This window comes from Bubalus kerabau, chromosome 20 (genome assembly GCF_029407905.1).
Source record: "Bubalus kerabau isolate K-KA32 ecotype Philippines breed swamp buffalo chromosome 20, PCC_UOA_SB_1v2, whole genome shotgun sequence".
NCBI classification, from domain to species: domain Eukaryota; kingdom Metazoa; phylum Chordata; class Mammalia; order Artiodactyla; family Bovidae; genus Bubalus; species Bubalus kerabau.
The window spans coordinates 10,031,518-10,057,504 of record NC_073643.1 but is presented as its reverse complement, the minus strand read 5'-3'; the positions used below and the strand labels follow the sequence as shown (position 1 = coordinate 10,057,504).

At 42.6% G+C, this 25,987-nt stretch overlaps 1 long non-coding RNA gene and 1 other non-coding gene across 21 annotated transcripts in view; one reads left to right on the top strand and one right to left on the bottom strand.

Moving 5' to 3' along the window:
• LOC129635544 (uncharacterized) overlaps positions 1-25,987 on the bottom strand; it is a 228,412-nt gene that overhangs the window by 138,289 nt on the left and 64,136 nt on the right. For 14 of the 20 annotated variants that reach the window (XR_008706346.1, XR_008706349.1, XR_008706345.1 and 11 more), the window contains 2 exons: positions 22,581-22,639; positions 18,377-20,799 (listed from right to left, as the gene is read on the bottom strand). The exons of 1 other annotated variant lie outside the window; for it this stretch is intronic. This is a non-coding gene — a long non-coding RNA (uncharacterized LOC129635544). Of the gene's footprint in view, positions 1-282; positions 586-1,066; positions 1,167-3,725; positions 3,881-18,376; positions 20,800-22,580; positions 22,640-25,987 lie in introns of those variants that run through there. 5 more of the 20 variants (XR_008706344.1, XR_008706350.1, XR_008706347.1 and 2 more) reach the window with 4 other exon arrangements.
• On the top strand, positions 6,856-6,928 carry TRNAE-CUC (transfer RNA glutamic acid (anticodon CUC)). Its single transcript has one exon. It is a non-coding gene; the product is annotated as a tRNA-Glu (tRNA).

Here is a 25,987-nt window from a genome sequence, read left to right as displayed (position 1 = left end):
GAAGGCTCACAACTTATTTGGTGATTTTCAAAAACTCACTTAAACTCCCTGTGGGAACTATTAATATTATCAGTTCTCCTAAAGTGGAATAATCTTGTCTATTCATCCTCTCCCTGTTCCCCGTTTCCCGGTCCTGCAGTGCTGCTGAATTAGATAATGTCTACAAAGCTCTCTAAGTTCCTTGAAGGGAGGTTTCGATAAACACAAGTTATTAACCTTCAAAGCACCCAGAGTTTTGAATGAAGAAGTTCTAAAAATTATCATAAAGTCCTGCTGGGGTTGGATAATGAAAGGCAGCTTTATTGAATTTTCAAACACTTCCTTTTCTGCCAGAGACCAAAGGTGAACCCCTCCAGCCAGAATGGGCTCTAACTCCAACACTCGTCCCTGGCTCTTCTCTCTTCTCAAGTAAGGGAAGGTCAAGTGCCTCTTTCCAGAGCCTTCCACAGTGGTTACATGGAGATTCACAGCAGCAGCTGCCTCAGGCTTCTGAACAATGTGGCTCCATCACTCTCTGGCTCTGCCTCCCCAGGCGCAGCTGAAATGATGCTGTGACAAGGCCTGATGGGAGAGGAGATGCCACCGCTGAGAAGTCAGGACCCAGAAACTCAGTATTCACAAGACGTCTACTCCTCGGCATCCCATCTCCCTCCTGCTGACAGTGTGGTTATCATGGGTCAGAGAAGGACCTAGCGTTGTCCACGCAAGCCACACAGGTGAGTGGGGGCCAAGCTGTGCCTGTTCTCTGAGCTTGCGCTGCGAGGGGGAGAAGGGGGAGATGGGAGGAGAGAGCTAACGGAGACTCCTCTAGGGATCCAGACAGCACGAGTGGCTCAGATTATGCAAACGCAGAGCAGGGAGCAGGAATGCAGGTGTGGGGAGGGGGGGTGGCTCCAGGCAAAGCCATCATCTCACTGTCAGTGGCCCCTGCCACACCCCTTTCCTTAGCCATCAGCTTGGTCCTGAGTTCACGATGCACAGACGCGGATGGTGGCTACTGGACATCTACAAGACCAGCCCAGCTCCAGACCGTGGGAGCTACAGAAGAGCTGGGCCCCTCCCCTACCTTCAAGGTCCCACTGAGCCAGCCAAGATCATCTTCTTGCGGTGAAAGTGTAAAGAAGGCACCTTGGACTTTCCTGGTGGTCCAGTGGTTGAGAATCCACCTGCCAATGCAGGGGACACAGATTTGATCCCTGGTTCGGAAAGATTCCACATGCCAAGGGACAGCTAAGTCCACAGGCCGCAACTAACTGAACCGGTGTGCCTAGAGCCACGCTCTGCAGCAATAGAAGCCACTGCCGTGAGAAGCCCATTAACCACAACTACAGAGAAGCCCCCACTCACTGCAACCAGAGAAAGCCTGCACAGCAATGAAGACCCAGCACGGCCAAAAATAAAGAAATAAAAAAATTTTAAGGCACTCAATCATCACACCAGACTCGATAGGTCAGACCTACTTGCCCGGGACACCAAAAATCTTCTTTATAACTAATTTTTATTGGAGCATCATTCCAAATGTCTTATTTTCACAAAACCTATCTGCCCTCCTAGGAAAAATGGCAAAGGGCAGTTTTGTGGACTCACGTGTGAACGATTCTTGAAAAAATAGAGTGAACAAAGACATCTCCTGTCTTTGGGAGAAATATAAATAGGAGAAGGGATTTATCTAGAGTTGGGGGTGGGGGGTGTGGAGAACTGAATTCAGTGGTCTGGGCTGTTTTCCTGAAACACTGGTTTAAGTTTGGCAGAGATGATCGCTTTTTTTGAAATAAATTTATTTATTTATTTATTTTTGGCTGCACTGGGTCTTCATTAATATGCTCAGGCTTTCTCTAGTTGCAGTTAGTGAGGGCTACTCTTTGCTGCAGGGCACAGGCTTCTCCCTGCAGTGGCTTTTCTTGTTGCAGAGCACAGGCTCTAGACCCTCAGGCTTCAGCAGTTGTGGTTCCCAGTCTCTAGGGCAGAGGCTCAATAATTGTGGCACACAGGCTTAGTTGCCCCGCAGCATGTGGGATCTTCATGGACCAGGGATCAAACCCATGTCCTATGCACTGGCAGCCAGATTCTTAACCACCGAGCTATCATGGAAGTCCAGAGATGACCACTTTTGAGGGCAGTATTTGGTCCCAGTTCTTTGAGAGAGACAAAGCTTTAAGAAAGTCTAAGGGTACAAGGTTTTCCCTTGAGAAGGCATAACAGAGGTACAAATCCTCTGCCAATCACAGCCCAACTAGACCTTCTCTGCTCCCCACCAAATAGGGTCCCCAGGCCCTAACACAGAGACCTGCATCCTCAGTAGCTCTAGGAAAGCTTCCTGGGCTCCCGCAACAGCACAGATGCTTTAGAGACAGAAGAGACTGGGGCCCGAGTCATTCTATCTGGGAAATGAGTCTATCCCAGGGTCAAAGATCACTGTGACTAGACCATTGCTGCTGTTGTTTAGTCGTTAAGTCACATCTACTTGTCATGCAAACAGGACCGCGCCACGTGGCTTCTAAAACAAATACCTTACTTTCATCACCGTTGTGATTATTATTCGTCCTTGACTGTGTATGTAAAAACCTGAGAGTTTTGATATCACACGGGTGTGGATCCAGATGTTTCCACGCCTTGAGCAAGGTGCTGAGCCTCAGTTTCCTTATGGGTAAAATGAGGGTAGTAATAGCACCTCTTTCAGGGTCACACTGTGAGGGTTTGACTTGGTTAATTGCATAGAAACCACCCAGCCCAGGACACACAGTCACTCTAATTAGTGATAAAACAGCAAGCAAGCAATACTACCAGTGTGAGAGGAGTCTGGATGAAGGAGAAAGATGCTGGCTGAGAAAGGATACCCATTCTCAGGTGAGAACAGCTTTTTGAGTCAGAAGAAAAGGATGACCAAAACCCAGAAAATATGGTCACCTGGCCATGTGGAAGATGAACCAGGCCAGAATGAAAAGGATGAAGAGGCAAGAGAAATGAGGTTGCCTTGCCAAAAGGACCTTGAACTCAGGTGGAAGGGTTGGGCCAGCTACAGGAGGCCACGGGAGGCCCCTGCGGAGGTCCAGACTCTGGGCCACCTGTATTCACCCATGGACAAGTGACACACATCCTGGGATGGAAGGGCCCACCTCTGGAGCACCATCCCATTCCCCATCCTCTCTTCAACCCTCCTGTCATGCGGAAGAGCCCAAAGAACATTGGGCTCCCCAAGACCTATCTGGGGACAGGCAGGATGCTGGGCAGGTCCAAGGCCAGAGCTCCCAGCAGGAGTCTCAGAGATCACGAAACCCTTGAGTCACTGCTTGACCTAAAAATAATTGCCAGACGGCCTTTTCGACAGCGCCAGCCCAGGGAGCGAGCGCCGCCTCTTCTCCAGTAACTACACAGCTCACCTGGAAACCCTACTCCTGGAGAAGGAGCCCATTTTCCTCCACCTCCAATAAAGAAAAGCCTCTGCATGGGAAGAGAAATGTCCTGCAGACGAGGGTGCCCAGGAGGGGGCCGCCTTGATTAAAGCAGGTTGTTCTGCCAAGAAGCCTTGAATATGCTCTCTTGGTTTGGGGCTGTTAGTGCAGCGTGGAGGCAGCAGGCGACATGGATTGCCTTTTATCTAATTGGAAAACTCCCACCGAGTTTAGAAGTATTCATTTAGACAGGCAGATCAATAAAAGAAATGGGGAGCGGATGACCGTGGAGATGTTTGGGAACGAGCCGGGCCTCTATACATCTGCTTAATAAAGATAAACTCCTCCAGGTTGCGGTGCAAGCCTGGGCTACCCTCTTGGCTCTGGACGCCAGCCTGTCCCATTTGTTTTCCACGAGCAGACTTTTCTCAGGAGCAACGGGCAAGAGACCCCTTCCCTCGCCTTCTCTTCATCTGAGTTCAAGAGCTCTGTTGAAGGGAGGGCAGAAACACAAAGAGGGGCCTTAGGACTTTGACTAGGATTATTCTAGCATCTTCCCCAAACGGTGAGGGCTTCCCAGGTGGCACTAGTGGTAAAGAGCCCACCTGCCAATGCAGGAGATGCAAGAGACCCAGGTTCAACCCCAGGGTTGCAAGGGTCCCCTGGAGGAGGAAATGGCACCCCACTCCAGTATTCTTGCCTGGAAAATTCCATGGACAGAGGAGCCTGGCAGGCTATACAGTCCATGAGGCTGTAAAGTGTCAGGCATGACTAAGCAACTAGGTAACCAAAAAATGGTATTCCCTTGGCCCAAACTCAAATGGAACAGAACAAAAAGCAGAGATCCACAGGAAAGGGATAGAAAAAAGAAAGGAGAGATGAGTGAGGAGAAAGATGAGGCTGTCTTGCCATTTCATATCATTTTATTGTGTATAAATCCCACTGCACAGTAATGAGTACTGTCTGAGCATCTGTGTTAAGAACTCCCCAGCTGAAACCTTCTTTCCCCTCCTCTCTCTCTTAGTCATCATTGAATTAGGAGCTCTGAAATGTCTTCCTCATTCCCACATCACCACCCTCATGACCTTTTATCCATCCTTGTCCTTGCTGTCAAGCCCCCACCCCCATCCCCATTCTATACACAGGAAGCTGAAGCCCTCATTTCAAACACAAGCTTTTGTTCCTGGCCACAGTATAGAAGCTGAGTCCCTTCAAAGGGAAAAATGCTATGTGGCTAAAAGTCCAGAAATAGAAGATGTGTTTGTGTGTGCGTGTGTGTGTGTACACGTGCACTTGTATGTGTACTGGTCTACAGGTACTTCACGAATGCTTGGGGAAATGTGATAAAGTGGGGAACCCTGCTTGGAATTGCTGCATCCCTCCTCTGACTCCTGCAGAAGTTCTTCCCCAGGCTGGGGCTGCAGGAAGAAACCTGCTGCCTCTCAGCTTTAACAAAGGACGTTCTCTTGCACCATCCCACTGCGAAGGCACAGTCTCATACCTGGGCCACGGATCGGTTGCCATGGAAATGACTGCAGAGTCACAAATAAGACGGTATTATGTTCTCTCAGCAGGACCAGACGAAAGCTAGAAGCTAGAGAGAGAAAGAGGGAGACAGAGCTGGAGAGAAAGAAAGAATAAAAATACCTTCTATCAATAGCAAGCTGTAAGGGAAACACAAACAAAGTGATGAAATGAAAGGATGATGCTTGAGAGAAAGCAGCCTTCAGACAGGACAGGGGGATGGCATTGTTTCCTTTAAGGGAGGGCTCTCATGTCAGGAAGGAGGGAGGAGCTCATGCAGCCCCCCTCTCTTCTACTGGCTTTTTCTCTCCCTCTTCATTGGGTAATGTTGCAAAAAGCTAGAAAGGAAGGGTTGGGGGGAGACATACAGAATAAGGCAGGATGCGAAAGGGGGGGGGGTCTCAGGAGGTAAATCAAATCATTTCTCTTTTCCTCTCTCCCCACAAAACAGAAAGGCCCTGCTCTGATTCTCGACAGAAAACTTCAAGCCTCTTGATCTGTGACCCTCTTATCCATACACCCTTCAGGATCTCAGCATTCTTATTAAGATTTTTCTCCTGAACCCAGTGCCTCTGAAGAGAGAGGGATCCCATTGTCCTCCCAAGGTCATTCATTGTTCATTCGAATCTTCTTCAGTTTCCCTGCTGTGGATGCAAGTGTGAGCATCAAGGTCCAGATTTGGACTCAAGGAGCTAATAAGAAGCACCAAGCTTATTCCAGCTAAACTACAAGACTTTCAATAAGTCAAGGAACTTTCAAATTCTCCCTCAGCCACTCTTTTTTTTTTAATGGATGTGTAAGTATAGATTTCAACAAGCACAATGCTTTCAACAAAACATAAAAAAGTTTCCTGTGATCTCTCAATCCATTATCAAAATAAGCAGATTTTCAAAAGTATTGCAATCTTACACACTTTCTTGGAGCCTCATTCTTTTTGTGGTGGCCAGGACAGTTAGCTCTGCCTTAGTCGGGAGTCTAGAAAGACTGAGCAACTTCCTCTGTAATATTGTTTGAGTAGCAGTGAAAGTCTTGCCAACTAAAATGTTCTCCCCTATCAACTAATATAAGTGCCTAAAACCCCACATTTGTGTAATCCCTTTCTGTCTTCAAAAGGTCTATTCAAAAAGTCAGAAGTTAGGACAATCTTCTCTAACTTCTCAGTGGGAATCCATTTTCAGATTAGCTTCCTGAGTGGTGCTCGTGGTAAAGAACCAGCCTGCCAATGCAGGGGACTGTAAGAGATGCAGGTTCAATCCCTCGGTCAGGAAGGCATCGCAACCCACCCCAGTATTCTTGCCTGGAGAATCCCATGGACAGAGGAGCCAGGCAGGCTACAGTCCATAGGGTCACAAGGAGTCAGACATGATGGAAACAATTTAGCACAAGGAAATGGGACATGGGATGCATAAATTCTGCTGCATACAACAGTGGACAGATAGGAGTATTTCTGTCCCCCATTATATGCATCAGAATTCAGTCATTAGAATGCTCACATCTGACCTTTGAGAGTCAAGGGAATGATAATATTTGTCCCTAAGGTATCAAGCTGCTCACTCCTGGGTCCTCCCAGGATGGGACCAGGAGCAGTTTCAGTCAACAGGGAAGCACCAAGAGTTTCCAAACAGCTGAAAGATCGTGAAGTTCTTTGCTCCCCTCTATAAAGTTTCCCTGGCTTGACACAGTGACTCTAGACTCCTCAGGATCCCCAGCCTAGTCTACTTATCTCCCTCCATTGTGGAGTGGGAGACAAAGTGGTGAACCTTGATCTAACTCAAAAGGTCAACAGCAGGGTCTCGGGGAGGATCTGAGGCAGGCAGTTGGCGGCGAGCTTTACTAAGCCCTCAGTTAAGGTCTTAACTGAGTAATAGAAGCATAGAGAAATTACCTTTCTGATTGGTAATGGTAATAATTCAGTCAATCAAAAACTTAGCTAGGGACTTCCCTGATGGTCCAGTGGTTAAGACTCCACACTCTCAATGCAGGGGGCCCAGGTTCGATCCTTGGTCAGGGAACTAGATCTCACATGCCACAACCAAAGTTCACAAGTCACAGTGAAAGATCCCTTAGGCCACAACAAAGATCAAATATCCTGATGCTGCAACTAAGACCCAGCACAGCCAAATAAATAAATATTTTTTTTAAAAAAACTTAGCTAAAGCAGGGAATTGCTTTTTAAGAAGTGATACAAACACCCTAAATAGCTCATTGTAACTTAAAATATAAACATGCTTTTTTCCTGCTAACTTTTAATGTGGAGCCAAGATGTTTTCTTTGAATATTAGAACACTGATAAAAGTTCTCCATCAATTTCTTCAAAAGCCACATTCATAATTCACATCTACAATTTCCAGTTTCCATTACTTTCAAGCAAAGTAAAATTTTAAGGACAATTATGAGGTAATCTGAACACACAATCCTTCCAAATTGTTTTGTATTTCTGCAGTCATTTATAGTTGTCTCACCCACACCCAATTCAATAGCAATTTTTTATCAACTCACATTTATTGAGTCTTTTCAAAGCATGCAATTTTGTTTTCATAGAAATAGCTCTCTTTTCATACTCAATGTTCATTGGTTTACATAATATTTAATTAAATTATGGATTGATGCAGTGAATTGGTTGAGTCAAGGTTTTTTAAAAGAGGCCCCACTACTATTTTTCCTCTGAAGGCAAATTCTCCTCCTAAGGAGTTTGCCTGAAATTGACCTTCAAGGAAAATCACATTTTAAATATCAGAGGTCAATTATTATACATCGATAACTCTTTGTGCAACAAATAAGAAAATAGTTTCTCAGGATACAAAAATAATTGAGGTAAGGTAGACCTCTGGCATGAGAGGAGGTCACCAAAGCCTCTCCCTGAAAGCAACTAAAATACAGAACGCTAGTAACAGCTCTTTCAGCACCCTGGACAGCAACCGAAAGCAAACAACAGGGACTGATGCTTCAAAAACCAGTGTTTTTGGAGAACAGTTGGAATCTACAGTGTATTTTCCCAGGGCTGATCCCATCAAGCTCCCTCACCCTCTCAGATCAGTTAGCATAGTTAGTTCTAACAGGCGGAACAGACTGGATGGCCAGCAGCTTCACTGCCAGAACGGGATGGTTTAGTTTGGAGCTAAAGGTGAAACCCTGGTGGTCAGTGGATGACAGGCGACAGTCTCAGTGGTGACCACACAAGGAAGGCCAGGCATTACAACAGTCTTCGAGGCGGCGGTTCTATTTGGTGCAAACATCAGCCTAGCGGACTAGCCAGAAATTTAATAGGGAAATGCAAGAAGTGAGCACTCACGGAGGTACCTTATAACGTTCCGCCTATCTCTGGCTGACCTGGAGTTGGTGGACGTGGTGGGGTGGGGGTGGGACCAGAGGGAGGCTTATGAAGAACAAAAGCCAGAGCATCCTGAAAACAGCACACGGATCCATCAGCATGAGGTAGAAACCTGTCTGGCTAAAAGTGTATAAACACAGTCTCTGAAGAATCACTTGCTGGCCACTAAATCATGCAGACACAAAAACAAGACCTGGGAAACCAAGCTTAGAAATAATACAGTAACATGTTAATTTATTGTTATACTCATATATGTTTTTTTAAGTGAGAAAATATAGCCACATACCACAAATGAGATAGAATTCATAAGAAAGTTACTAAACAAACAAAAACCCTGAGGGGGAAATTCAGAATCCAATTTTGCTACTATATAGTACCTAAAATTTCAAGGTTTCAACAAAAAAATGATAAGACATAAAAAGAAATAGACAAGTGTGACCCACATGTAGGGAAAAAGCAGATAAAGATAACTTATCTTTATTAATTTGTATAATTAATGCACTATAATTTATTAAATTATGGATTATGTGCTATGGTGAGTGAGGTGTCACCAAATAATAAAATATAAACTTTTACTTGAAATTTAATTTTCAGCTTTATGTGAAATAGAATGGTGTGGATTCCTATAGTCATATACATAATGTGATGAATACTTTGAGCTAGATATTTGGAACTCTATAAACTCTGCAAGAAAATTAAAATGGTTAAATTAAAATTAAAATTGAAACCAACACTTTCTTGCCTTGTAAGTTTGTTATCCTGGTTTTTTTCAAGTATTTTTATTTCTGTACTTTCAAACTCTAGACCTAGATTTTTTTTATAACCTGACTGAAAGTCAAAGATATATACACACTCCAACAACAAGCCTCCCTTGGAAAACACAAGAAGATTAAACAGATTGTGAAATAAAAGCCCCATGTGTGCCAAACATGTGGGTGTATTCACTTCTTAATTTGGCATAACCGACACAATTTCATCTAAGGTACAATTTCAGTGTGGGGAAAATACCAAAGAGAACTTCAAAGATACTCAGTACAGTCTCATCAGTTGACTGATAGTATTTCTTATGCTTTCTGTTGCCTTCAATAGGAAGACTTCAACTTCCTTCATAGTGTGTGTTGGCAAAGAAGAGAACATATTCTAATTACATCCAACAGAAGCTTCGAGACCGGAAGTGGGCGTGCAGATAGCGCTTCAGGGGCCAGTGCAGAGCTCAGGCCTATACACCCTGCGAGTCTCCCCAAGAGGCACAGTGGCTGACCAATCTCTAGTCAGCTTCTCTCGTTTTTTTAATTGGAGGATAATCTCCAATAAATATAAGCAGCTCATATAGCTCAATATCAGAAAAACAAACATCCCAATTAAAAAAAAAAATGGGCAGGATACCTAAACAGCCATTTCTCCAAAGAAGACATACAGATGGTCAATAAACACATGAAAATACGCTCAGCATTCCTCGTTATTAGAGAAATGCGCATCAAAACTCCAATGAGGTATCACCTCACCCGATCATTCAATTTCCCTTTACTAACAGCCCGATGATGCCTTGTGGACCTGGCCCCACCCTGCCCCTTCCACAGCATTCCTGCAGAGAATGACTCCCTACTCCTGCCAGAGACCTGGGCATGTGCACCAGTCACCAGGCTGACTTCCTCCCAAGCTACCAGTTGTAGCATCCACCTGCTGCTGCTGCTGCTAAGTCGCTTCAGTCGTGTCCGACTCTTTGCGACCCCAGAGACGGCAGCCTACCAGGCTCCCCCGACCCTGGGATTCTCCAGGCAAGAACACTGGAGTGGGTTGCCGTTTCCTTCTCCAATGTGGAAAAGTGAAAAGTGAAAGTGAAGTCACTCAGTCATGTCTGACTCTTCACAACCCCATGGACTGCAGCCCACCAGGCTCCTTCGCCCATGGGATTTTCTAGGCAAGAGTACTGGAGTGGGGTGCCATTGCCTTCTCCGAGCATCCATCTACAACTGCTGATAATTCAACTACAGTAGAGAAACAGTTTCTCTTCTGTGATTCATGATTGATGAAGACTGTTCTAAAACACAAAACTGCCAGGCAAATGGTTAAGAATACACTCATTTACAAATCAAGCAGATCAAGAACATCCATTTGAATTCTAAAAGTCAAAGTGCTCATGTCAAATGAGTCCCATGAAACCATTAAAGGAAGTCTGGCAGCCCTCTATCAGCCATCAGGAATGACTGCAAGTTGGAAAACTCAATTTTTTAACAGATGTCTTGTGGTTTGGACTGCTGACCCAGGTGGGCCCTACCCACAGCTCTAGGAACCAGCTATATGCCTCTGCACAGCCCCTAATATTCAGTGAAACAACCACCCCTCTGGATAGAGAGCTACTAGAGCTAATAAATAACTATACTGGTGAATGAGAGCCTCCCCCCAGCCCTCCACACATGGGCTACCCAGTCTTCTGCTTGCCAGCCACACAAACCACTTAAGTGCAGGAAAGTGAAAAGTGAAAGTGAAAGCCACTCAGTCATATTCAACTCCTTGCAACACCAAGGATGATACAGTCCATGGAATTCTCCAGGCCATAATACTAGAGTGGATAGCCTTTCCCTTCTCCAGGGGATCTTCCCAACCCAGGGATCGAACCCAGGTCTCCCACATTGCAGATGGATTATTTACCAGCTGAGCCATAAGGGAAGCCCAAGGATACTGGAGTGGGTAGCCTATCCCTTCTTCAGCAGATCTTCCCAACCCAGGAATAGGACCGGGGTCTCCTGCATTGCAGCCGGATTCTTTACCAACTGAGCTATCAGGGAAGCCCTTAAGTCCAAGAAGCTCTCGGAATTCTCTTGAGCTGTCAGGCAAGCAGTCATCTCCAAATGAAGAAAGCTTAAATATACAGCCTAGATCTATATTTTACTGAAATCCCCATGTTCCACTCAGAGCCCTCCTGGTTCCCCTGAAACCACTAAAGCAAATCTCAACAAACCCAGGGCAATGACGCCTGGATCACTTCATCCAAGTTTCTACTTTTCCTCCACAAACCTTTGTGGTAGGGTGAATTTACATGGGCATTTTTTAAAGCAAATGTTTCATAATTTTCAGATGTCTATACAATTCTCATTTCAAATAGTCTCTGAGAATAAATTGCATTCATTTGCAGATAGAAATTGTAAAAAGCTTTAACTGCTTAAGTTTATAGGATTCCCAGGAAGGAAGAGGAATGTCTGGGAGACAAACCAGGCAGGAGGCCCATCCCTGGCCTCCTCCACTCCTGCCATGAGTTCGTTGATCAGGGATTGAACCAGGGACCCCTGCAATGGGAGTGAAGAGTCTTAGCCACAGGGCCACCAAGGAATTACACATTTTAATAGCCACAAAAAATTTCATTCTATGGACATCCTGTAGTAATTGACTTCATTTCATTACACAAGCAATATTTGAAGTACATATTTTAAAAAGAGAAAAAAAGAAATAAGAATCACGCATTCTGCCAACACCAAGTTAGTATATTGGTAATTGCCTCTCTAGATTTTTTTAAGAACACAAAAGTACAAATAAAGATAAATGTGGATTCTTTATTTCTTACTTTGTCATCTTAACAACCACAACTTGTTGATCAGCTGTACTCCCAATACAAAATAAAAAGTTTTTGATGCACGATACTGGATGCTTGGGGCTGGTGCACTGGGACGACCCAGAGGGATGGAATGGGGAGGGAGGAGGGAGGAGGGTTCAGAATGGGGAACACATGTATACCTGTGGCGGATTCATTTTGATATTTGGCAAAACTAATACAATTATGTAAAGTTTAAAAAATAAAATTAAATTAAAAAAAAATAAAACAGAAAAAAAAAAGAACATACACACAAAAAAATAGAAAAAGAAAAAGAAAAAAAAAGTTTAAAGGTAAAAAATTTTAAAATAATGTATACTAAATGTTTTTTGTTTCTAATACTTGTTTTTCTTTGCTATTATTTTAGTTAATTATCATATTTCATTGCATGGACAGACTATGCTATCCTTTTACAGATATTTAATTGGCTTCAATTAATAGCCACTATTAACAATGCTCCATCTTTATACATAAATCTTTACATGCATACTCGATTCATTTACTAATAAAAAATCCTAGAAATGATAGTGTCAAAGAATACTTTTCATTTGTTAAGTATTCTAGGTCATATTGCCCAACTGTCCTTCCAAAAAATGACTCTGAGTCATTTGCCATTGATCTGCCATCAACAGTACTCAAATGCTCACCTTCTCACCTCTTAAACAACTCTTAACATTATGTTCAAAATTTTTTTCAATCTGATAGCCAAAATAAGGTCTTTCGCTATTTGAATGTGCATGTGTTTACCACGAAGATTGAGTTTTTTCAAACTCTTCTTCTTATTAAAATCATCCAATTTGTTGTTAGGTTGTCCATCTTTCTCTTGTTAGATTATAGACCTCTTTCTCATTGAGAGACGTCACCATTCTATCTTGTATATCACACTCCTTTGTCATTTGCCTGCTACATTTTTATGGCTTCTTTTTTAGTATTTCTGTAATAAAAAATAAATTTCAGGACTTTGGGTTCTGGAAACTGGGTAAACTAAGGCCTTCTCCCAGCTCCACTCAATACAACCCACATAGAACTTATAGATCAAAAGAATACAATTAAATATACAGCTTAAGTTAAAAGACAAGAGAAATTCCTTGGTGCCAAAAATGAAGGAGTAGGATAAAACCATGTGCAGAGTCACGACACTTGAGAGGGATGTCAAACTGAACACAGGCCTTAAGGGTCTTGTGTTTTAATAGTTAAATAATGGCACCCCACTCCAGTACTCTTGCCTGGAAAATCCCATGGATGGAGGAGCCTAGTAAGCTGCAGTCCATGGGGTCGCTAAGAGTCAGACACGACTGAGCAACTTCCCTTTCACTTTTCACTTTACCGCATTGGAGAAGGAAATGGCAACCCACTCCAGTGTTCTTGCCTGGAGAATCCCAGGGACGGGGGAGCCTGGTGGGCTGCCGTCTATGGGGTCGCACAAAGTTGGACACGACTGAAGTGACTTAGCAGCAGTAGCAAGAATGGGTGATAAGCTTTAAATCCACAGAAAGCAGAGAGCAAAAGCAGAAATTATTCCCTAACACCACACCATGGAAAAACTGTTAACTTCATAAAAGAGAAGACTAGCTCTTAAATGAAAATATACTCTGTAACAACTCTTTCACAATCAATAACCCATGAAACTGCCACAAGAGGAAAGAAAGAAAAAGTAAGAAAAAGTTTTGCTGAAAATGTGCTCAAAATCCAAAATTACAAGCCATACTCACTATTTACTGTTACAGTATACAGAAAAAATGGCCACAACTGAACTTATGATAAAGAACAGTCTTAAAAGACTCCTGGATGATTATCTTTTAAATGATTAAAAAGAAGAAATACAAATCTACAAAAATCGAAAAATATGAAAAAACTTATTGGCAAATGAACTTTTAGAAACTAAAATTTTACTGTACAAGATCAACAGAAGATTAAACATAACTGACAAGTTAATTAACTGGAGGAGAGAGAAATGAAGAAATTAATGAGACAAAGAGGCAGAAAATGTCTAATAGAACTTTTTAAAAGGAGAGTGGAAAATAAAAGTAGGAACTCCCCTGGCAGTCCAGTGGTTAAGACACTGAACTTCCACTGCAGGGCCTATGGGTTTGATTCCCGGTTGGAGAACTAAGATCCCACATTCCAGGTGGCACCGCCAAAAAAGGAAAAAAAGTAATATTTTAAGAGATAATAGATGAGACTCTTCTAGAATTAATGAAAGACATGAATCTTCAGTTTAAGTGTAATGAGCTTTAAAAATGATACATTTTTAAAACTCTACCCATAGGCTCATATAATGAAACCAGAACATCAAAGTCAAAATGAAACGCCATAAAAGAGACTTGAGGGGAAAAACAGATGATCTGTAAGAACAAAGAACAATAATTAAACTGACAGCAGACTTCTCACCAGTGACAACAGAAGCAAGAACACAATAAACAAAAACCTTTAAATGACTAAGTGAAATTATATATCACCCCAGAATTCCATATGCAGCTTGTACATGCCTCAAGGAGGAGGGAGAAATAGTCACTTTCAGATAAAGACTGAGATTTACGTATCATAACAGAAAAGAAAAAAAAGTAAAGAGAAAGTGTTAGTCGCTCAGTTGTGTCTGACTCTTTGTGACCCCTGGACTAGACCACCAGGCTCTTCCATCCATGGAATTCTCCAGGCAAGAATACTGGCATGATACCTGCTTCCACGGACATCACGGCTCAGTTTCTGTTGGCTGAGTTTATGCTGTGGTCCCACCATCTAGTCCTACCCAGCTCCATCTGTTAGGGAGGGGTCCTCATCACCTTCACTGACCCATTCCAGAATCTCTGGAGTTGTCCTTGAAATAGTCACTCAGCCGTGCCCAACTCTTTGTGACTCCATGGACTATAGCCCTCCAGGCTCTTCTGTCCATGGAATTCTCCAGGCAAGAATACTGGAGTGGGTAGCCATATCTATTAAAGGGAATAATACAGGGGTGGGGGGAAATGAACCCTAAGATAACAGTGGGAAGAAAGAAGCAAGGATAAGTATGGAAACAGGTAAATAAATGAGTAAAATTATGCAAGCATTGAATGAAAAAATAAAAGGAGTAACAATAGTAAGGACTTATTTGGAGGACTGAAAACGAGTAGAACTAAAATTCTATAAAAAAGAAACATGGGCATGGGGAAAGGAAAGATCAGAATTAAAATGTTCTAAAGTCCTTGAATTATTCAGGATAAGGTTATTGTTGTAGCTGTTGTTTTAATTAACTATGCACGTTAAAAATTAAAGTGTAACCAATAAAAGAATAGAAATAGAATGAATAAATTTCAAAACAGTTGAAGCTAAAAAGGGCAATAAAGAATATTTTATTAACCTAAAAGAAAGCAGGGAAGAAAAACAGCAGAGAAAAAGCATGGTAAATAGAAAACAGAAAATAAGATGGTTGGTATAACTTCAAATAGATTCATAATCTTGTAAATTAATCAGATTAAATGTATTAAATGGAAATCCACTGATTGAATGCTTATCCATTTGACCATATGCTATTTACCAAAGACTCATCTGAAATATAATGACATATAAATGTTAGAAGTCTATGAATGGGAAAGATATGCTGGGCATATTCAACTAAAAGAATGCTGGTGTAACAACATGAGTATCATAAAAGGAAGACTAAACAAAAAAATACAGATATAGAGATATACTTATTTAGACAGAGTTGTTATCATTTACATAAGGATAAAAGGGGCAATTCACAAGTAAGAATAATAACTCACACTTATGGAACACTTACAATGTGCCAGACACTATTCTAAGTGTTTTTTAATTTCATTTTAATTTATTTATTTATCTGTGCCAGGTCTTAGGATCTTCAATCTTTGTTATGGCATATGGGATCTCTTTAGTTGCTGCATGTGGGCTCTAGTGGCTAGACCAGGGATTGAACCTGAACCCCCTGCATCGGGAGTATGGAGTTGTCGCGACTGGATGAGGGGATTCCCTCTAAGCACTTTTTATATATATTAATTTATTTAATCTTCACAATCATCCCCAAAGCATTGCCCATTATACAGATGAGAATACTGAATTACAGAAAAGATCCAGAGCTCATCAACAATATAGTCACCATTCAAACCCAGCCAGTCTGGCTCCAGGGTCTAAACTCTGCATTTTTTGCTAACAGCATGACTTCAAAATATATGAAGCACCCACTTACAGAACTTCAAAGAAAATTAGCAAATTCACAATCATAATAGAAAATTTAATATGCATGCCTCAGTATCTAATTAAGCTAATAAAAAATTAGTGAAGATATAGAACACAATTAAAATACTTGACATACTGGCTCTATATATAAGGCATCATTCCCAACAATTAGAGAATACATATTCTTTTCAAGCAGCATGAAACATTTATAAAAATAGATCACATGAAAGGTTGCAAAGCCATTCGCTCTATAAATCCCAGAGAATGAACAGCACAGAAGCTATGATCTCTAACTACAGTGTAATTAAACTACAAATCAATACCAAAAAGATAACCCCAAATAACCCATATATTTGGAAATTCTGAAAACACTTTAAACTATATTAATGGTCAAAGGACAAATTGCAATGTACATAATAAAATCTTTAGAAAAAATGATGACAAAAATACTGCATATCCAAAGTTACAGAAGTACTAAGAAAATGGTGATTCTATGGTCTTAAAAGTCTATATTAGAAATAAAGGAAGATTAGAAATTAATGAGCTTCACTGTGCAACTGGTTCCAAATTGGGAAAGGAGTACGGCAAGGCTGTGTATTGTCACCCTGGTTATTTAACTTATATGCAGAGTACATCATGAGAAACGCTGGACTGGATGAAGCACTAGCTGGAATCAAGACTGCCAGGAGAAATATCAATAACCTCAGATATGCAGATGACACCACCCTTATGGCAGAAAGTGAAGAAGAACTAAAGAGTCTCCTGATGAAAGTGAAAGAGGAGAGTGAAAAAGTTGACTTAAAGCTCAACATTCAGAAAACCAAGATCATGGCATCCGGTCCCATCATTTCATGGCAAATAGATGGAAAACAATGGAAACAGTGAGAGACTTTATTTTGGGGGGCTCCAAAATCACTGAAGATGGTGACTTCAGCCTTGAAATTAAAAAACCCTTGCTCCTTGGAAGAAAAGTTATGACCAATCTATAAATCATATTAAAAAGCAGAGACATTACTTTGCCAACAAAGTAATGTCTTTCTAGTCAAAGCTATGGTTTTTCCAGTGGTCATGTATGGATGAGAGAGTTGGACTATAAGGAAAGCTGAATGCCGAAGAATTGATGCTTTTGACCTGTGATGTTGGAGAAGACTCTTGAGAGTCCCTTGGACTGCAAGGAGATCCAACCAGTCCATCCTAAAGGAAATCAGTCCAGAATATTCATTGGAAGGACTGATGTTGAAGCTGAAATTCCAATACTTTGACCACCTGATGTGAAGAACTGACTCATTGGAAAAGACCCTGATGCTGAGAAAGATTGAAGGCAGGAGGAGAAGGGGACGACAGAGGATGAGATGGTTGGATGGCATCACCGACTCGATTGGACATGAGTTTGAGTAAACTCCAGGAGTTGATGATGGACAGGGCAGCCTGGCGTGCTGCAGTCCATGGGATCGCAAAGAGTGAGACACGACTGAGCAACTGAACTGAACTGATTGTGCCAACTAAAGGTAGAAAAATTCAAGAAGCTATAAAGGAGGGAGAAATGATAAAGTAAGAGTAACTAATACAATACCCCCCCCAAAAAAAAAAAAAACACCTCTCATAAGTTGTTTCTAGAAAGTTTTATAAAATTTGTCCTGAGGAGGAAGAGTACAAGTCACTTCAAACCCAAGCTGAGAAATCAGGGTCTCCACTCACCACTGTGTGACCCATTGCCAGGTTCCTTAATCTCTCTGGGAGCAGTTTGTGCATCTATAAAATCAGTCAGTTAGGGACTTCCCTGGGGGTGCAGTGGTTAAGACTCCACAACACCAATGCAGGCGCCCTGGTTCAATCCCTGGTTGGGGAACTAGATCCCACATGCAAGATCCCACATGCCACAACTGAGAATGGTACAGTCAAATAAATAAAATAAATAAGAAAAATAAGAAAATAAAATTAGATCAACTCAGAAACTTTGCTCTTCCAATGCTCACAGAGATTATTTACTAAAAAGAATATATATATGGAATTGCAAAGCAAATGGCCATTATAGGAGAAAAGTCTTCGGTCCTGATGCAAACAATCTGAAAAAATACAATCAGAAAGTGAAGAAATGCATTCTGTGGGCAGCTTCTCCCTTGGTACCACCAGAGACTGAGCTAGGAAAATGTTAGCAAATTCCTAACTGAGTGAGGAAACCATGTTTATTCAAAAAGCCTGCTCCTGGAGAATTCATAACTCCCAACTGTAGAGGTTCTAAGACTATCGGGTCCATGTGAGTGTGAAATCCCAAATGTATGGCAAGTTTAGGACATTCACAGTAAAGAATAAACACTCAAAAATATTTTTTTTTAATTTAATTTTATTTTTAAACTTTACATAATATTTTTGAATAAATGAACTAAGATGAATATGCAAGGTAATGCATTAAAGGAAGTGCTGATCCAGATTTCAGGATAAAGACAGTTTAATTAATCACTCAGTTCATTTGTTTAAAAAAAGAAAAAGTTGGACTAAAAGCCTAAGAGCCTATGGCTTTAAATTAGATTAAATCATGGCTGACAATGATGGATACATATCCTGATTAACTAGAAAAATGGACTTAGGTCTTTCCCATGTGCTTGTGGGTATCAGGGCAGGAAGGGGCCACAGACATCGCAGATAGTATGAATACAGCCCCGAAGTTTCTTATGACCTCTCTACCTAGAGAATGACAGATGAGTAGAATCCACACTTTGAGAAAAAGACCCTGACCATGTGGACAGGTTATTTGAAAAGTGGAATATGCTCTCGCTGTCTTTTATTTTTTCAGAGTTGCAAAGATCTCTTCTTTATTTTATCTGAGTATGGTGGATTTACAATGTTGTGTTAGCTTCAGGTATACAGCATAGTGGATCACAGTTACACATATATCCACTCTATTTTAGATTATTTTGCATGTAGGCCAGTATATAGTATTAAGTAGGGTCCCCTGTGCCACCCCACTCCAGTACTCTTGCCTGGAAAATCCCATGGACGGAGGAGCCTGGTGGGCTGTGGTCCATGGGGTCGTGAAGAGACGGATGTGACTGAGCAACTTCACTTTCCCTTTTCACTTTCCCTTTTCACTTTCATGCACTGGAGAAGGAAATGGCAACCCACTCCAGTGTTCTTCCCTAGAGAATCCCAGGGACAGAGGAGCCTATTGGGCTGCTGTCTATGGGGTCGCACAGAGTCGGACACGACTGAAGTGACTTAGCAGCAGCAGCAGCCTGTGCTATACGTACATACTCAGTCACTAAGTCATGTCCAGCTCTTTGCGACCCCATGGACTGTAGCCTGACAAGCTCCTCTGTCCATGGGATTTTCCAGGCAAGAATATAGGTCCCCATTATGAGTACATCATAGCATCTAATTTGATCTGTGTTAAGTCAGGTTTGTGATAGGTCTTGTTTTCAAAGGAATAAGAAGGAAAATGTGTTCTAGTAGCACTGAAGTTAATCAATGCCCTGTTACACAGATTGGTGTACAGATGTGCAAAAAGCTCCAAAATGGTCAATCTATAATCTTAAACTCATAGAATAATGACAAGCATCAAAAAATGTAGGAATCTTGTAACTTCCCTGGTGTCCAGTGGTAAAGACCTCATGCTTCCAATGTAGGAGGGCACAGGTCAATCCCTGGTTTGGGGAACTAAGATCCCATATACCATGTAACAAGGTCAAAAAAAAATTCTCTTTTAATTTTTTTTAATAAATAAATATAGGAACCTATACAGAGCATAAAGTGGGCTTCCTGCCCTTTGCAAAAACATGAGGAAGCCCAAGTCAACCCACAAAACTTCAGCTAAGGGGACTCATCTTCTGCATGACTTACACATGTGTGTCCTTCCAGGCCAGACCACTCCCCAGCTGTCAGTATTAACCACGGGGAGAGAGGCCCAGTTCCTTGAACCCTTAATGCTTCCCCTATGTCAGCACTCCCCTCGTTACGTGTGAGCTAATGTTAGAATGGAACATTTGGGGCAGAGCAAGAAGAATAAATTTGACAGTTTTCAGTTTCCTGTCTAAGACCAGAACCGGAAAGTCAGAAAAAGTCTCCAGGGAAGAAGGCTGTGTAATTGTTTGAGAGATGGTGTGGCAGCCTCCTGGAGACTTAACCATTTAAGAAAACAACTCCTATCGCTTCTATGAGGATTCTAAAATAAAACACAAGTGAACATATCTAAAAACAGACTCGATGGACATAGAGAACAGATTTGTGGTTGCCAAAGGGGATTAGGGGGGAGGGATGGAGTCGAAGTTTAGGATTCACAGAGGTAAACTAATATATATATATATATTAATAGAATGGATAAACAAAAAGGTCCTACTTATAGCACAGGGAACTATATTCAATATCCTGTAATAAACCATAATGAGAAAGAATGCATATATATGTGTATAACTAGTCACTTTGCTATGTGCCAGAAATTAACTTGTAAATTAACTGTACTGCAATAACATTTTTAAAAATAAATAAAACAGGCCTTGGTTGTGCCAAGCTTTCCTGAGCACTCAATCTACAGTGGGTCAGCTCATTTGGAACATTAAGCAGGGGCCAAAGCATGCCACCCACCGCCCCTTCCAGAAGCCCGAGGACCAGCTGCTTCTTAGTGACATGGGTCTTGGTTGAGAAATGGGTCCATCTTTTCCTTTATGAGCTTGTCTCTCTCTTGCTTCCTGCCAGCTTTGCCAGCTCCTCGAGAGGAGGGCTCCCTCTGCCCAGTGATACATGATCTCCTCTGAAATTCAGCCAGGCCAGCCAGAGAAAACAAGATCCAGGATTTCCTCATTCGAGAGAGAGAGAAGACAAGAGCTTGAAATTTTTCTCGTTCAATAAAGCCCATAAGTCAACATTCGCCCTCAGTTCCCTCAATATCCCTTCAAAATGCTGGAAACTAACTTGAATTCGTTTTTTTTTTTTTTTTTTTATTGTTAATTTTATTTTATTTTTAAACTTTACATAACTGTATTAGATTTGCCAAATATCAAAATGAATCCGCCACAGGTATACATGTGTTCCCCATCCTGAACCCTCCTCCCTCCTCCCTCCCCATTCCATCCCTCTGGGTCGTCCCAGTGCACCAGCCCCAAGCATCCAGTATCGTGCATCGAACCTGGACTGGCAACTCATTTCATACATGATATTTACATGTTTCAATGCCATTCTCCCAAATCTTCCCACCCTCTCCCTCTCCCACAGAGTCCATAAGACTGTTCTATACATCAGTGTCTCTTTTGCTGTCTCGTACACAGGGTTATTGTTACCATCTTTCTAAATTCCATATATATGCGTTAGTATACTGTATTGGTGTTTTTCTTTCTGGCTTACTTCACTCTGTATAATAGGCTCCAGTTTCATCCACCTCATTAGAACTGATTCAAATGTATTCTTTTTAATGGCTGAATAATACTCCATTGTGTATATGTACCACAGCTTTCTTATCCATTCATCTGCTGATGGACATCTAGGTTGCTTCCATGTCCTGGCTATTATAAACAGTGCTGCGATGAACATTGGGGTACTCGTGTCTCTTTCCCTTCTGGTTTTCTCAGTGTGTATGCCCAGCAGTGGGATTGCTGGATCATAAGGCATGTCTATTTCCAGTTTTTTAAGGAATCTCCACACTGTTCTCCATAGTGGCTGCACTTGAATTCGTTTTTATAGGGCTCATTTTCTTACGCTAAGAAAAAAAATTCAAGTGTGAGAACACAAAAGAAGGGCGCTTGTTTGTGTCTCTGAGGCTCCCACTCAGCCTTCCTGCCTCCCCATCCCTTTTATCTCCAGATGTGTGCCAGGCAGCCAGCACAGCTCCAAATTCCATGGAGTCATGTATTTTTTAAATGTCGATCTTTAAAGGGCACCACTGCCAATGCTTCCGTCGCATTGCGGGCATTTAATTACGTAAATGAAGTACACTCAAAGAAAGGCATGTTGGACTTTTTTTGTTTGCTTCTTTCCACAACTCCACTTCAATTTGTATTTTTCCCCTTCTAATTGAAATTAATTTCCCTTGCTGTTTTGTGTTACAAAACACCTGGATGGGGTTATTATTCTGGAAAGGTAATTATAAAATCAGAAGGCTAAGCATGAGGCAGGTTTCCTAAATCGCAGGTGGCGGTGGCAGCAAGCGCCGATGGAAGGGAAAACGTTCACAAATGCAGGTGAAATGCTCTTGCAAAAAAATCCCCCATGGGCCTAGCAACGCCCCCAAATCAGTCGATCTCTGAAGGCTTCCTTTGAGAGACACTGTCTCCCTGTAGGACTAATGTACACATTCCCCCTCCTGCGTGGAGGAGAGCTCCCGGCAGGCCACGCTCAGCTCTCGGGCCCCTGCGGCGACTGCCTCGCCCATGGTCACGCATACTTTTAAGAGCAGCTGACTCCACTGGCCGATCCTTCTGAACCTTCTTCTCCGATCTTGGGACAACTCTGAGGGGCGATCCCAGCTTCAGAGCTACCTGAGGCACCATCCTGAGGATCACTGATACTTCATCGCAGCTCAGCTTCCCCCTCTGCCCAGCCCTGCTCCTGCCCTTCCACAGGTATGGATCCCAAGAGCACTTACTAGAAAGCCCCCTGCATCAGTCAGCAGCAGAGCAAGCTTCCAAGGGAGCACTCTTTCCCCTGCAAAGAGGGGAGACAGAGATGGATTAAAAAAAAAAAACTGACCTGACATTTATGGCATCTTCCAATCAAGTCAATCTACACTAATTCACTTATTCCATGGCTAAGAGTTTTTTTAAGACCCATTAGTATCAGTTCACTAAAGGCTGCTTACATTAGCCCCAGCCTAAAGTCCAAAAAAAAAAAAAAAAACAACAGATGACAGCCCTGGGAAGTCATCAGGAAAAGGAAAGCTAATTGGCAGCATGTAAGAACAGCCTCAAAAGCATTCACATCTTTTGACCCAATAAATCACACTTTTTATGGGACATGCTTGGATCCCATCTAGTTTCCCAAATTACTGGAGGCAGCTTACAAGAGTGCTTATTATTCAGCAAATCAAACTAAATAAATCAACAATTTGAGACAAAATAAAGACAACATAAAGGCAGGAATAAGGTGAGTTTACAAGAGTCGCTGTAAGAAGAGGCCAGATAAAGGCCTTTAGAGTCCCCCATCCCCAGGCAGGCAATTCACACAGACAATACTAGACCAAACACAAAATGTACATCCTGCATCGAGAGGAAAATAGCTCCTTCTCTAGATGTCCTGCTATTAAATTCTCCATGGGTATACAGAAAATGAAAAAGCAATAAGTCTTCGGGACACCTAACTGTGTATGAAGGACCTGGTGGATAACCTAGTCTGCTGAGGTTTTATGTTGTTGTTGTTCCGTTTTACCCAGTCATGTTCGACTCTGCAACTCCATGGACTGCAGCGTGCCAGGCCTGTCTGTCCCTCACCATCTCCCAAAGTTTGCCCAAATTCATGTCCATGTCCCCCTTCACGGATCACTGCCTTATCGTGGTGAAGGGGCTTGCATAGCTCAATGAAGCTATGAGCCATGCCATGCAGGGCCACCCAAGACACATGGGTCTTAGCAGAGGGTTCTGACAAAATGTGGTCCACTGGAGGAGGGAATGGCAAACCACCCCCGTATCCTTGCCGTGAGATCTGCATGAACTGTATAAAAATGACAAAAAGATACGAGGTTTTATGCCACTGCTAAAGACAATCTGACTTTGGGAAGAACTCTGGCTGGTTAAGCAACACCGTGTTGGGTATCATCAATGAAAACAAGATGGCGGCTGAGAAGTGGCAAAGCTGCTCCAGAGGCTGTTGCCTGAGGAAGTGCAGGAAAGCTAGAGCCTCCTCTCCCCAGGGGGCTAGGAGCAACATGCCAAACACAACTCAGAGTCATTTTAAAGGAACCAGAACATAAACAATGAGGTCCTACTGCATGGCACAGGCGGAGAAGGCGATGGCACCCCACCCCAGCACTCTTGCCTGGAAAATCCCATGGACAGAGGAGCCTGGTGGGCTGCAGTCCATGGGGTCAGGAAGAGTCAGACACGACTGAGCGACTTCACTTTCACTTTTCACTTTCATGCATTGGAGAAGGAAATGGCAACCCACTCCAGTGTTCTTGCCTGGAGAATTCCAGGGACAGCAGAGCCTGGTGGGCTGCCGTCTATGGGGTCGCACAGAGTCAGACACAAGTGAAGTGACTTAGCAGCAGCAGCAGCAGCAGCAGCATAGCACAGGGAACTAAATTCAATGATATCTATTCAATGATTATCCTATGATAAACCAGAACAGAAAAGAATATAAAAGAAAGAATGCATATATGTGTATCATTTTGCTGTACAGCACAGGTTGGCCCAACCTTGTAAATCAACTATTCTTCAATGAAATTTTTTCAATAAAAAAATAACTAGAGAGACCCAGAACAAGTTGGTGTAAGCTGTGGTGGTCCGACTCCATCCAAGAATAAAATGGAGAAATCCTAAAGGCGTGGAAGACCTGCACATTTGCCTTAGCTCAGGCTGCTCTGACAGAATCCCATACACTGGGTGCTTAAACAACAAACCTTTATTCTCGCTGTTCTGAAGGCTGAAAAGTCAGAGATTTGGTTCTTGATGAGGGTCCCTTTCCTGGCTTGCACTGTATCCTCACGTGGAAAGAAAACAGGCTGCCTTCTCTTCCCACAAGGGCACCAAACCCGTCTTGAGGGCTCCACTCCCACGACCTGACATACACATAACCACCTCCCAAAGGCCTCACCTCCACATACCATCACGCTGGCAGCTAGAGCTTCGACATATGAATTCTGGAGGGACACAAGCATCGAGTCCATGATAATATCCTTTGAGCAATCTGAAAACACCAGGCCTTGGACAAGATTTGGGCGGCTGAGTTTCCAGTTACATTTTCTGCCAAATAACTGGAGAGCAAAAGCCATCTGTCTGGGCAGAACTGGGCACGGACCTCAGGAGACCTGTGGGTGAGCTTGGAGATTCCAAGGAGAAGAGCATCTGGCTAAGAAAGGGCTCTCTCTTCTCCCAATTTTCCCAGCATGAAAATGAATGGACACTGCTGCTACTGCTAAGTCGCTTCAGTCATGTCCGACTCTGTGCGACCCCATAGACGGCAGCCCACCAGGCTCCCCCGTCCCTGGGATTCTCCAGGCAAGAACACTGGAGTGGGTTGCCATTTCCTTCTCCAATGCATGAAAGTGAAAAGAGAAAGGGAAGTCGCTCAGTCGTGTCCAACTCCTAGAGATCCCATGGACTGCAGCCTACCAGGCTCCTTCGTCCATGGGATTTTCCAGGCAAGAGTACTGGAGTGGGGTGCCATTGCCTTCTCCGATGAATGGACAAGCAGGGTCTTAATACATACGGTCATGGAGTTCTATGTCACAGTGATTCATGGTCTCAAAAAAGCTTTGTAAGTCAGAATTACAAATTGTTAAACATGGACTTTAATGTTATTTATTTAGAGCTATTGATTAAGAACTTTAAGGTTATTGACATATCCTTTAAGAAATCCTCCTAATGTTATTAAATGTTATCAATTCAGAACTTTAATGTTATTGATGTTAAACATCAGTAAAGCACCTATAACCCATAGATTATTGAATTTTTACCTCTAGGAATATATCTTTCAAGAAATCATCCTAAATGTCACAACATAATGTACACAAAGACATTCATTACAGGTTATAATAATGATAATTTGGAAACAACTTGAATAACCTTCAGTTGAGGAACACTTAAGTAAATAAAGTATTTAGTAAGCACAAATCAGATCAGTCGTTCAGTCATGTCCGACTCTTTGAGACCCCATGAATTGCAGCACGCCAGGCCTCCCTGTCCATCACCAACTCCCGGAGTTCACTCAGACTCACGTCCATCGAGTCAGTGATGCCATCCAGCCATCTCATCCTCTGTCGTCCCCTTCTCCTCTTGCCCCCAATCCCTCCCAGCATCAGAGTCTTTTCCAATGAGTCAACTCTTCACATGAGGTGGC